The sequence below is a fragment of the Balaenoptera physalus genome, assembly GCF_965194825.1.
Source record: "Balaenoptera physalus genome assembly, chromosome: 3".
NCBI lineage: Eukaryota > Metazoa > Chordata > Mammalia > Artiodactyla > Balaenopteridae > Balaenoptera > Balaenoptera physalus.
Window position 1 is genome coordinate 22601456 of NC_138890.1, and position 12164 is coordinate 22613619.

General features: G+C 54.1%; 1 long non-coding RNA gene and 1 pseudogene across 17 annotated transcripts in view; one reads left to right on the top strand and one right to left on the bottom strand.

Annotated features, from left to right (window-relative positions):
- LOC309656989 (dipeptidase 2-like) overlaps positions 1-4878 on the top strand; it is a 9804-nt pseudogene extending 4926 nt beyond the window's left edge. The window contains exons 2-10 of the transcript XR_014268304.1: positions 229-360; positions 665-794; positions 1019-1160; positions 1461-1530; positions 1651-1826; positions 2193-2277; positions 2946-3021; positions 3677-3812; positions 3913-4878. The product of XR_014268304.1 is annotated as a dipeptidase 2-like (transcript). The remainder of the gene's footprint in view (positions 1-228; positions 361-664; positions 795-1018; positions 1161-1460; positions 1531-1650; positions 1827-2192; positions 2278-2945; positions 3022-3676; positions 3813-3912) is intronic.
- The window catches only part of LOC309658226, a 477715-nt gene that overhangs the window by 390588 nt on the left and 74963 nt on the right, over positions 1-12164 (bottom strand). For 2 of the 16 annotated variants that reach the window (XR_014262111.1, XR_014262112.1), the window contains 2 exons: positions 7497-7626; positions 6162-7132 (listed from right to left, as the gene is read on the bottom strand). The exons of 11 other annotated variants lie outside the window; for them this stretch is intronic. This is a non-coding gene — a long non-coding RNA (uncharacterized lncRNA). 3 more of the 16 variants (XR_014262109.1, XR_014262113.1, XR_014262110.1) reach the window with 3 other exon arrangements.

The window sequence follows — 12164 nt, forward strand, 5'->3', positions numbered from 1 at the left end:
GAGGCTCCCTCACACCACCCCTGGATGGCCTCTCCATCACCTATGGATGCCCCTCCCCTTCTCTGTCATCCCCTCCCTGGTGGGAACCCCTCAGCCCAGGCCTCAGCTGCTCCTAGTATAGTCTGTGTGACAGTGTGAGGTGGGGGACCCCCCGGCTGGCCCAGGCCAGGCAATGTGTCCTGCCTGATCCCAAGACCTAAGGAGCCCACCCATTTGCCTTGACCTCCCTCCAGCCACAACGACATGCCCCTGGTCCTGAGGCAGTTTTACCACAATGGGCTCCAGGATGTTAATCTGTGCAATTTCAGCCATGGCCAGACCAGCTTGGACAGGCTGAAAGACGGTCTCGTGGGTGCCCAGGTACCAAAGGGACACACAAGGTGCCACCATGGCTGCTGGGGAATGTGGGGCAGTTTGGGGGCCTCAGAGACCACAGGTGAGTCACACTGGAACTAAGTTACCATAGTGGCCTAGAAAGTGCCATGCCATGGATGCTGGGGGCTACAGGGGTCACAGTGAGCCAACCTGACGGGCATCCAAGTACCACAGAAAAAGCAACGCATTCCATGTGACTTCTGGGCACAGTGAGTGCTGTGCCAGCTGAGGAGGCTATGAGAAGCCCAAGGAGTTCCAAAGCCCAAACCAAGCCCTGGCCTTCCCTCAGTTCTGGTCAGCCTACGTCCCATGCCAGACCCACGAACGGGATGCTGTGCGCCTCACCCTGGAGCAAATTGACCTCATCCGCCTCATGTGTGCCTCCTATTCTGAGCTGGAGCTTGTGACCTCACTTAAAGGTAGACGGGGGACTTGCCTGGTAGTCCAGAGGTAAAGACTCTACGCTTCCACTGCAGGGGGCTCGGGTTTGATCCCCGGTGGGGGAACTAAGAGCCCTCATGCTGCGCGGCACGACCCAGAAAAAAAAAAAAAAAAGGTAAACAGACTGGTGGTGGTAGGTGCCAGGGACTTCAGTAAGCTACCCCTGCCTCTGAAAATGATCATCTGACCTACCTGCCCCCAGCTCGCAACAATACCCGGAAGGTGGCTTGCCTCATTGGTGTGGAGGGCGGCCACTCACTGGACAGTAGCCTCTCCATCCTGCGTACCTTCTATGCGCTGGGTGTGCGCCACGTGACACTCACCCACACCTGCAACACGCCCTGGTGAGCACAGTGCAGATGGTAAGGGCCCAGTGAGGCAGGGATCTGCCCAAGATCACGCTGGGGCCCAAAGCAAGTTTACCCCTGGGATCCGCCCTGAACCTGGGGTGGGGAGGGGAATGGAGGTTCGCAGAACAAGACTGAATCCCCAGAAGGGCCCTCCTACTGCCAGGCACAGCCCAGTTTGGGTCCCTCCTCTTGCACCAGGGAGTTGCAGGTGTAGACGGTTCGACAGAACCTCTTTCTAGGCTCTTGTAGCCAAGTCATGGCCACCAGTCAGACTGCCTCCTGGCCACCCTGCAGGGCACAGAGCTCAGCAAAGGGTATCCACCCCTTCTACAGCAATGTCAGTCGGCTGACCGGCTTGGGCGAGGTAAGGACCCGGGTTCCATACCCTGCCCCACATGAATGTACAGCCCCGCCTGTTCCCTACAGATAAATGCACACAAGGTAAATGCAGCCCTGATGCCCTCTCCCCATCCTGTCCCTGCAGAAGGTGGTGGCAGAAATGAACCGCCTGGGCATGATGGTGGACTTGTCCCATGTCTCGATGCTGTGGCACGGCGAGCCCTAGAAGTGTCACAGGCACCTGTCATCTTCTCCCACTCAGCTGCCCGGGGTGTGTGCAAGAACACTCGGAATGATCCTGATGATATCCTGCAGCTTCTGGTGAGAGACTGCCCTGGCCCTCAAACCTAAAGCAAGAGGTTCAAACCGGGAGCCCTTGAACCTGCGCCTCTTCTCCCTCAATTTCCTCAAACCCCAGGTTAAATATCTTCTGCCCCCAAAACCCACGGTCCACAGCCCCTGAACTCTTGAGCCCTAGGTGGGGGTCTAGGTGGTAAGATACTCCACCAAACCCGGAAACCCAGGGCCAAGACACCACCCAGACCAGGGCTGCGGCTCCTCCATTCACACAAACCCAGAGAGGAGACGACTCTGACCTCAACACCTTCCTCACAGGGGCCGAGAGAGTGAACAGGCAGGTGGCTGTGCTGGGGGCCATGCTGACTGTCCACCGGTCCGCCCCTGCAGAAGAAGAACGGTGGCATCGTGATGGTGCCCTTGTCCGTGCGGGTGCTGCAGTGCAACCCGTTAGCCAACGTGCCTACTGTGGCAGGTGAGCCTCACCCTGGGCTCTCTGAAAACCCTGATTTGGAGCTGAAGCTGGGTCCAAACTTGGGGAGGACTTCAGAAGAGCCCCAGTGGTTTGACCCACCTGTTGGCAATAGGTACAGCTCCCAAAAACCCAATAATGGACGGTACACAGCACCTTGGTGCCACGTGGAACTGGAGCCACGGAATCAAAACTGCGGTACTGATGGGTATCAGGGAGGCTGTCAGACACAGAGCCCGGGTGCTGCCCATCTGTGCCTCTGCAGGGGCTCCTAAAGCGCACTGCCCCTACCTCTGGCCAAGGGACTGGACAGCTCCTTAGGTCTCTGGGGTCTTCATCAGTTGTACTCTTGTTCCTCTCTCATCCTCCACACCCGGGGAAAGGAGCCCCCACAGGTTCTCAAGGAGACTGGGAGGCAGGGTGAATCGTGGGTGGGAAATGGCCCAAACAGGGGGCTCTGGGGTCCACTCCAAATCTGAAGTCCAGTCTAGAGCCAGCTGGGATCACTTCAGATCAAACCTCAGGGCCCTCGAGTTGGTACTCTCGGTGCCAGGCCACGAAGGAACTGGACTGTTTGGCCTACAGGCTGCAAAAAGGGGAATCAACAGAGGCCAGTCATCACCCCCACCCCTGCCCTGGAAGCCCCACACTGCTGACTTCCCATTCTTCAGATCACTTCGACCACATCAGGGCAGTCACTGGATGCAAGTTCATCGGGATTGGCGGAGATTATGACGGGGCTGGCCGGTGAGTGCTTCCCCATGGCTTGTCTCGGGCTGGCTGGGCAGCAGTGGGGCTTTCACAGCCACCGTGCCCACCACACTGTGGTCCTCATAGCCTTGACCATAGCCTCAGGTGTGCTGGCCCAACTGGTATCTCCCCTCTCCCAGGGTCTGCTTCCTGGGCTCTCCTGTCTGTTTGGCCCTACTCTAGGTCATCATATTTGTCTAATCATATTTGTCCACACAGAGCTCATCTGCCCAGCATCTGCGCCCATCCAGTGCCAGCAGACCCACGGCCTCTGAGCAGACTCTTAGCAAGGTCTGGGCTGGGCTGACCATCTTCTCTGCCTGCAGCTGGGTCTGTGCATGCAGGGGGGTCAACCCAGTTCTTAAAAAGCTTTTCTTCTCTTTATAAATGGAGGCAAAAATTGCATTCAGTGAAAGGCATAGATCTTAACAGTACAATTCAATGAGTTTTGACGAATAGTCGAGGCGCTTTTGGGGCCTTCCTTTGAAGGATGAAGAGCAGGAGTGAATCATTTACTCTCTCCAAGTCTCCATTTTCCATATCTGACCAGGGCTGGGGTTCAGTGGACCCTGGACACGTAGGGCTTTGGTTCTGACTCAGGACCAGGGAACAGGTCTGAGGCCCAATAGCTGGCTGGCTGGCGGCCACACAGGTTCCCACAGGGGCTGGAGGACGTGTCCATATAGCCGGTACTGATAGAGGAGTTGCTGAGGCGTGGCTGGAGTGACGAAGAGCTCTGGGGTGTGCTTCGAGGAAATGTGCGGCGGGTCTTCAGACAGGTGGAACAGGTATGCTGGGCTGGGCAAACGAGTAGCTCCGAGCAGGTGGTCTGAGCAGGTGTACGTGGGGGTGCTGTGAGAGGTGCTGCCCGCTGACTGCCGCCTCCAGGTACGGGAGGAGAACGAGGGACAGAGTCCCTTGGAGGATGAGTTCCCAGATGAGCAGCTGGGCAGCTCTTGCCGCTCCGTCCTCCCACGTCTGCATCAGAGAGAGGATCTGGCTCCAGACCAGAAACTAACCAGAGCTGCGGTTCGTGGGAATCCCATTTTGTCACCTAAGTGGTCATTCTCAAAATCTTGCCCCCACATGGGCCCAGGCCTCACAGTTATTGCTGCCTTCCCGGTCCTCATTGTTTGGCTCTGGTGATCCAGTTAATCCTGCCAGATGTCACTTTGGCAGCCACAGATACCCCACAAAGTTTCCTTGCATGCGAGCACAAACATTTCCTATGTATTATTCTCTTCTGATAATTCTTTCAACATATCCCTTCTGGCTTTGTGCAAAGCGATTCTTTGTTTTGTACACGGGGACCACATCTGGGAAAACATCGCCGCACCCTCGTAAGTGACAGGGGGAGACCCGAACTGGCCAAGCCATGACAGGAGCTCGCCGCTGCTGAGCTCTACAGATCCCGCCCCTTCCACACAGTTCGCCAGTTCCGCGGCGAGCTCATCTTTCTTGATGTTCTTCCCTTAGGAGACGTGTACAATGCAGCAGGATTCTCAACCCGTTCCCCGTGGTCACTTGTGCTAGATGGAGCTTTGCAGTGTTCTGTGCCGGCCGTGGGCCGCTGGTGGAACACTGTGTGACAACTGCCTGCACAGGACTTCAGGGTTCATGAAATGTCTGTCTTCCCAGCCTGACGCTGCTGAAAACCACGCTTCCCAGAGAAGGAGAGAGATCCAGCTGGTCCACACCTGCATACACATTTGTTGACACGTGCAGATGACAGCAGGCTCTAGCAGGACCCACATCAGCCTAAATTCAAGAGCTCCGGTGCCAGCCCTTGACAGCAGCTGAAGGGGGGTTTACAAGAGACGCAACCTCGAACCATACCCTAGGCTCAATCAGAGGTGCTGTTGGAAGAAAGAGGCCGTTGTGTCACTTTCCCGAAGAGTTTGGCCACGAGAAAAGTCCCCCAGAGCCCAGCACTGTGGGAGAGGCCTCACCCACAGAGCAGGGCAAGTGTCCCAGGCAGGGTGCCCCGCGCCCGGCACCCCGCCAACGCAGCAGGAAGGTGCCCCCCCTACGCCCCAGACAACGGGCGCTCTCCCTTCCTGAATAATTGAGCTTCTCATCCAAAAGAGGTTCTCTTCCCACCCAAACATTAGAGCTTCTAAATATTTCAGGATCCCTGGGTTGTAGAGGGTCACTCGCCGTGCCCTTTGGATAAATGAAGCCAACGTCAGCTGCTTCTGGGCTGGCCTTGAACAAAACCATCAAGATGGAAAATCTCTGCTCCTGCCCTTCCTCCCGTCACCCCCCGTCAAGCCTTTCCTGCTGCGTGCAATGACCCGGCTCTTTTGTGAGCAGGTGAAGAACACCCACGGTGCGTGCAGTTCTGTGGTCCCTGCAGAGAGGAGGTGGGTGCGGGGGACCCTCAACCATGCTGGCCTCTGCTGCCATCCCCAGGGCCCTTGATATGGGCTTCAGCACAGCACAGCCAGCCTCAGGAGGCCTGTGGGACCACTGGGGCCCCGGTGGCGATCCCCTGGATGTTCCTGGGAACGCTCCCACGACTCCAAGGCGAGTTCTGCCAGCACCCAACTCCACCAAGCTGGCACTCCTTACCTTTTCCGGATTCCGTTCGCAGCTCCCTCCTCATACGCATTCTCAAAAGCTTCCAAGAGGGGTGACCCCACTTCTCTGCTACAACTCCACCCTGAAGGCAGCCCCCACCTGACAGCACCGCCCGCCCCCCCGGCAGGGCAGCCCTGAGTAGCTGCCCCTCCACGTGGACTGTCCGTTCCCAGGTCCCACGCCAGCCCGCCGAGGGGTGGAGCCTCCAGGAGAGCCACTGTCCGCTCGCACTGCCCCAGCATCACCACCGCCACTTGCCGCCACTCTGCACTTTCCTCCTGTGTGCTTCCCCACCCCGGTCCCCTGCGTGGGTCCCCCGCTGCGCGTACACAAGCCTGTGCAGAGACAGAGCACAGCCACCAAGTCTGAGCCTCGCCGCTGACGTCTGGGCTTGGAGAGGCTGGAGGAAGCTGCTCCCCAGTCGGCTTCACCGCAGGGTCCTGGTACCCAGTCTGCCTCCAGCAGGGAGGTGATGGGACCCCACGGAAGGATGACCAGAAGCTCTCCCGGCCTGTGGGGTCTGGGGCTGTTCAGCTCTCTAATGCTGGGTCCTTCGGAGATAAAGTCTTCAGTCACCTGCCTGGGCACCCCATCCCCTCTGAAGATACAAACTAAACCTCCTCCAGGGTCTTGGCCTGGAGGGAGGAGCCGCCCAGGGTCAAAGCCCATCCCTCTCTCTTCCCACCTCTAGACCTGTGGGAAGGGCTAAGGCTAAACTCCCGGTGCCTCTTCTCTCAAACCCTCAAATGATAAGAGAAGAGGTATGTCTGTCCACCTTGCAGGGTCCTTACTCCGCCTGCCAGTAGGTGACATGGTCCTGGAGGTGCTTCTTAAACTGCCAGTCTCACTGTCTTAGCCTCAGAGTTACACACGCCCAGGAAGGACCCCGGGTACACGGCGTCCCGTTACTCCCAACTCTACTCCTGAGCGTCAGGGTTAGCTGACAGCAGGGGACAACCCATTTCAGGGATTTCTCATTTCCAAGGGCTCTTGAATGCAGAAAGAGCCCTAAGAGTCAAAGGAATTTGGCTCCAGTGGTGAAGTTACAAGTCATCTGGCAAACACTTACAGCTGGAGGGCCAACTAAGCACCCCCTTAAATCTCACCACACAGACTCTGCTGATCCGGGCTGGCCGGTGTGGTTCTCCTAAGGTTGCTTGTGCTATCGATCATCTTGCTGTACCTCCCAGTTAAAGATACAGCCTTAGGAAGACGGCTGGACGCAGACCATCAGGCAGTCATATTTACCCATTGACCTACCCTCTTCCTCCCTCCTTCCTCCCTCACTTTGGAAGCTTTAGCGAAACACATTTCACTTCCCACTTTACAATGAAATCATTAGCCTCTAAATAATGCACCTTGCATGGATAGGAGGGCAGGCAGTCTGCACACACACCTGTGCTGGTCGCTCTGCCCAGTGAAAGGGAGGAGCAGAGTATTCCCCAAGGGGCTTTCTCGGAGCTTCGGAGGCTGAAATTTGAGGGTTGACGGGGTGTACACGTCAGGAAGTGAAAGAGAGAGACTCCAGCTGCGGGAGAGGAGGGGAGAGACTCTCAGTGGTCTTCCTAGGTAGTGAGCTGTCGGAGCGAGTGGCATTCCTCCCCATCTCGCCCATGAAACTGTAAACACAGCACATGTCTCTGTGTCCTTTTCCTAACAATGAATTATTTTTTAAAATATTTTAACTCCGTGTGTTGTTGTACAGGAGGGTCACTGAGGGATATATTTGAGACTAGGACCCCTAACTCCATGAATAGCAAAGTTAGTATCTGATGCAGCCAGGACGTTGCAAAGCCTCTTGGGACCCCAGGCACCCAGGATCGCTGTGCACGGAAGAGCCAGCTGCCCATTCGCTGCTCATCCCCCTGCAGGCTCCCCTGTCGCTTGCTTACCTGGCCTCCTGTCTGTATGTTCCCTGTTGCAGCTCACGGTGCTTGACTAACTGAGCCCGAAGCATTCAGAGCCTCTTCTGCTGGGTGCTCAGAGCACTGATCCCAAGAGCTGCACCACCAAAACAGGATTCTAAGGGTCGACAAAATGGGAAATCTTGCAGTTTATCCTCTGTCTAAGGACCCACTGTACTTTTTGTTAGTAAAGCCTCTTAGATAACCTTTAAGAAAGACACCTGGGTTTTTTTCCAAACTCACTCAACTTTTCCCATAATGAAATTTTTATTAATATCCTGCAGACTTGTGCTTCACAAAAACACTCAGGAAGTCTTTTCCAGAAGCGTATAGGTCGTGTCTGCAACAGTAGTTCTCGTGCAAATGCAGCAGTGAACTTTGCATGACTGTTTCAAGGATGTTTAATGAAAGCCAAGGGCATGATTCCTAAAATGCAATTCAGTGAAGATAATTATAAATAAACTAATATGGTTCAAGTAATTGGCCTTCTGGTAGACCAGTGAGAGGCATCTGCCTCAGACTGCCTACAGGGGTGGATGGGGCGGGGGACCTTGGATGGTCACTCCTAGAGGGCACTCCTCTCCCAGACTTTGTAAGTACTAAACAGCCCACAATTCGAGGTTAGACTCTCAGAGGGAAATCAAAAGCACTGTTATCTTGCTTTAATAATTGAGGATAGGATCTATATGCTTTGGAGAGGAGAAAAGCAAATGGCAGAGATGCCATCCAAGTAGGAAACTTGGTGAGCTAGTCAGTATTCTCCCCTGAATGGAAGTCTCTATCCTCCTCCAGGACTGAGGCAGGGACGGACTTGCCTGAGGTCATATAGTGAGTTGGTAAGAGGAGAAAGTCACATCCAGTGCCCTGACTCTGTTCAGTGATTACTCACCCTACCAACAACCCAAAGACCTCAGCTCTTCTTGAGTATCTTGAACTGAGTTGTGGGCTTGTAAGGTGCCCAGAAGTTTTGTATGGTTTTGTTTTATTTCTAGTAAGTAGCTGGAAGTCTGAGACCATGGTTGATGCACAACCAGAAGAAAGGGAAGGAAAAGAGGAAAAAGTAGATGAAGTGCGTCCTCCTGAACTCTTGCTATTTTGGTTTCAAACTTCACTTCTCCGTACTCTGCCCATGAAAATACCGATGGTCATGGTGATGGCAGTGGCTGTGATTTACTGAGCACCCACTCTGTACTATGTCCCGTCTTAAGCAGGCTCTCTTGACTCTCATGCTGGTTCTGTCTCATTTTTCTGACTTTTAAACCTTGGAATGTCCCACCCACTCCTCTTCTCCATCCTCACTCACTCCCTTGATGATCTCACGCAGCCCCAAGATTGTTAATGAACTACACACTGATGAGCGTATCCCAGCCCCGGCCTCTCCCGGGGCCCCGGATGCTCACACGCCTCTGTCTACCCATCACCTCCACTTGGGTATCCAAGAGACTACTGCTGCTTAATGCGCCTGAAGCCAAATTCTTGGTTCCTGCACCCCACAACCAAAGGGTTCTCCTTTCACCCAGTTCTCCGTTTCAATATGTGACAACTGCAGTTTACCCATCGTTCAGGACAAAATCTTTTTTTTTATTGCAAAAGTGTTGTTTCTTTTTTCTTAAATTTTTATTGGAGTAGAGTTGATTTACAATGTTGTGTTAGTTTCAGGCTTACAGCAAAGTGAAGCAGTTATACAGATACGTATATCTGCTCTTTCTTAGACTCTTTTCCCGTACAGGCCATTATAGAGTATTGAGTAGAGTTCCCTGTGCTATACAGTAGGTCCTTATTAGTTACCTATTTTATACACAGTAGTGTGTATGTGTCAATCCCAATCTCAGGACAAAATCTCGAGGTGTCTCTTTGTGTCTCACTATTCACCCAACCCACCCCTCATACTAGCTCGTCCTACACGTTCTACCTACAGAATATTTCCAGATTCTGACGGTCACTTATCACCACGACCACTGCTGAAATCCAAGCTCTCTTCCTCTCTCACCTGGAGATGCAGTCACCTCCGACCTGGTCTTTTGGCTTCTCCACTTACAGTGTTGTTGTTGTTTTTATTGGAGTATAATTGCTTTACAATGTTGTGTTAGTTTCTGCTGTACAATGAAGTGAATCAGCTATAGGTATACATATATCCCCTCCCTCTTGGACCTCCCTCCTCCCCCCCATCCCACCCTTCTAGGTGGTCACAGAGCACCGAGCTTACAGTCTTAAAAGCTCCTTTCCACTGAACAACCAGAGTGGTCTTTCTAAAATATACATCAGGTCATTTCTCTGCTCAAGGCCACCAGTTGTTTCCCATCTCACTTAGAGTAACCCTGCCAGGCTGTATGATCCAACCAGCCCCTGCGTGCACACACACACACACACACACACACACCCTCTCTGCCCTCTTCTCCTTGACCCCCACTTTCCCACCCCTCCAGCCACACAGAGCTTCTTCATGCTCCTTGAACTTGCCAAGCACTCTCCCACTCCAGCACCTTTGAACTAGCTCTTTGCCGTACCTGGACATCTATATGGCACCTCATTTTCTTCCAGGTTCTGTTGAAGTATCATCTTATCAAAGATGCCTTCCTTGACTGTCCTTTAAGAAAAGTCATCCCCACATGCATACACTGTCTCCCCTACCCCTCAGCCCGGCTTTATTTTTCTTCTAAGTATCATAACCACCTGACACAGATGTCATTGCCGTTTTCCATCTTCCCATGTTAGACTATTAACATCCGAAGAGGAGAGACTGTTCTGTTTACTGCTTGATTTCCAGCACCTAGAATACGCCAGAGTATGGATTTATCTGTTTATATTATTTGTTAAATCAATGAGTGCAGGTACCGTGATCCAATTTTACAGATGAAGAAACAGAGACTCTTAGAAGCTGATTACCTGCCAAAGACCAGTAAGCGGTAAGTTCAACCAGTAAGTTCATCAGACACTGGAGTCTTTGCCTTGCTGTCCAGTCCCCTGTGGTGCCACCACGTCCATCACATTCACAACAATAAGGCATCTCCTTCTCCCGACCTCTCTTCTGCTGCTTCCGGGAAACAAACTGCTCTCGGGAGGTGTGGTGGGGAAATGCACAAACCAGCAACAGGCAGAGAGAAGTACAGGGTGTGTGCGGTTTTATTGGTGCCACACACCCGGCCTCTTCTGTCTCTTGTAATCGAGTTGCTGAAATGTGTACGGCTGGCCCAGATTCCAGGGCACCTACTCCAGAGGAAAAGCGGGGCTTGCAAAGGAGGCTGGAGATGCCCACAGCCACTTTGCTGAGCCTCATCACACGCACTGCTCAGGCTTCTGGATTAATCATGAGATGTGGAAAAGAGCAGGAAATCTACCTCCGTAACTGCAGCTCAGCTGGGTTCCTTAGGACATTTCCCAGCAGGCAGAGTGATCCCCGCTTTGCCAGTACTGCAGGCCCATCATTAAGCCCAAGATCCGCCAACCCCTCCTGGGAACAGAGTGCCTGACTCGCCCTCCCACCAAGACCTGCCGGGGAAGCCAGTGGACGCCCCTGACCCAGAGCTGCCAACAGATGCCGCCGCCCACCTGGCTGCCACAGGATGGGGCCGGGAGGGACAGGGCAGCTGGCCCCAGTCCGGCTTCCCGCTCACCCTCCCCCGCCCCTCCCCCCCAGCGCTGACTCCCCCCAGCTCCTGTCAAACAGAACCAGCTCTGCTACTTACCAACTGTATCACCTTGGGCACGTTATTTAATCCAAGCCTCGGTTTCTGTGTGTAAAGTGGGGGTCAAGATCACGCTTACCTCCTAGGGTGGCTGTGAGACTGACCGAGATGAGGTCTACATTGCAGCCAGCACAGTGCTTGACCCGTAATGGAGCTGGGTAGGTGGTCGCTGTCATCAACACAGACTCAGAGGGCTGGCAGGGGTATCAGAAACCTTTCAGCCAGTGGGAGGCACTGCCAACTACACCCCTGGTAGGCAGGGAGAGCTGGACCAGTTGCCAGCCAGCCCATCCCTCAGGCTCTGGGGCAACTGCAGGGGTTCCTACCAGCCCCTCCCTCCTTCCTGCATCTGATTCCGATGCCATCAGCAGTCAGTGAGCCCAGAGGGACTCTCCAAAGCTCCCCTGGGTTTCCAGTTTCTAATTTCTACCATGATAACCTACCGTGGGTCCAGAGAAAGACAAACTCTTGGCCACCTGAGGGACAGGGAGGCAAGATACCCAGTCTCGCTGTGGCTGATGGTAGAATGCACGATGGCAACTCAGGTTTCTAAGCTTCCAAAGACAGTGGGGCCAGGCATGTGCCTACCAGCTTGGGTGAGTCTATTGCTACATCTTGGGGAACTGTGTTAGCCGCCTGGCATCCTGTTGGTGACATGACCTGGCTCACAGTGAGAGTGTTAACACACAGCAATCAGCAGACGTTGCCAGTCAAGATGCCTCCCTTACCCCTACCCCCAAGAGCTGGTGAACGTTTATCAGCCCACCACCCAGCAAGACTGTTCTCGCTCCCCACCCCTGCCTTGCTTGCTTGTAACTATTCCCCTCACACTACACGCCCATCTCAAGTGTTCCTGAAATAAACCGCCAGAGACAGGTGATGAGAAGCCACTGGGGATGCGGGCAGGGGGGCTGGCCCCCTGAGCCAGCATTAAGGCTCCGCCTCCCTCCTTTCACTGTCTGTGCTCCTT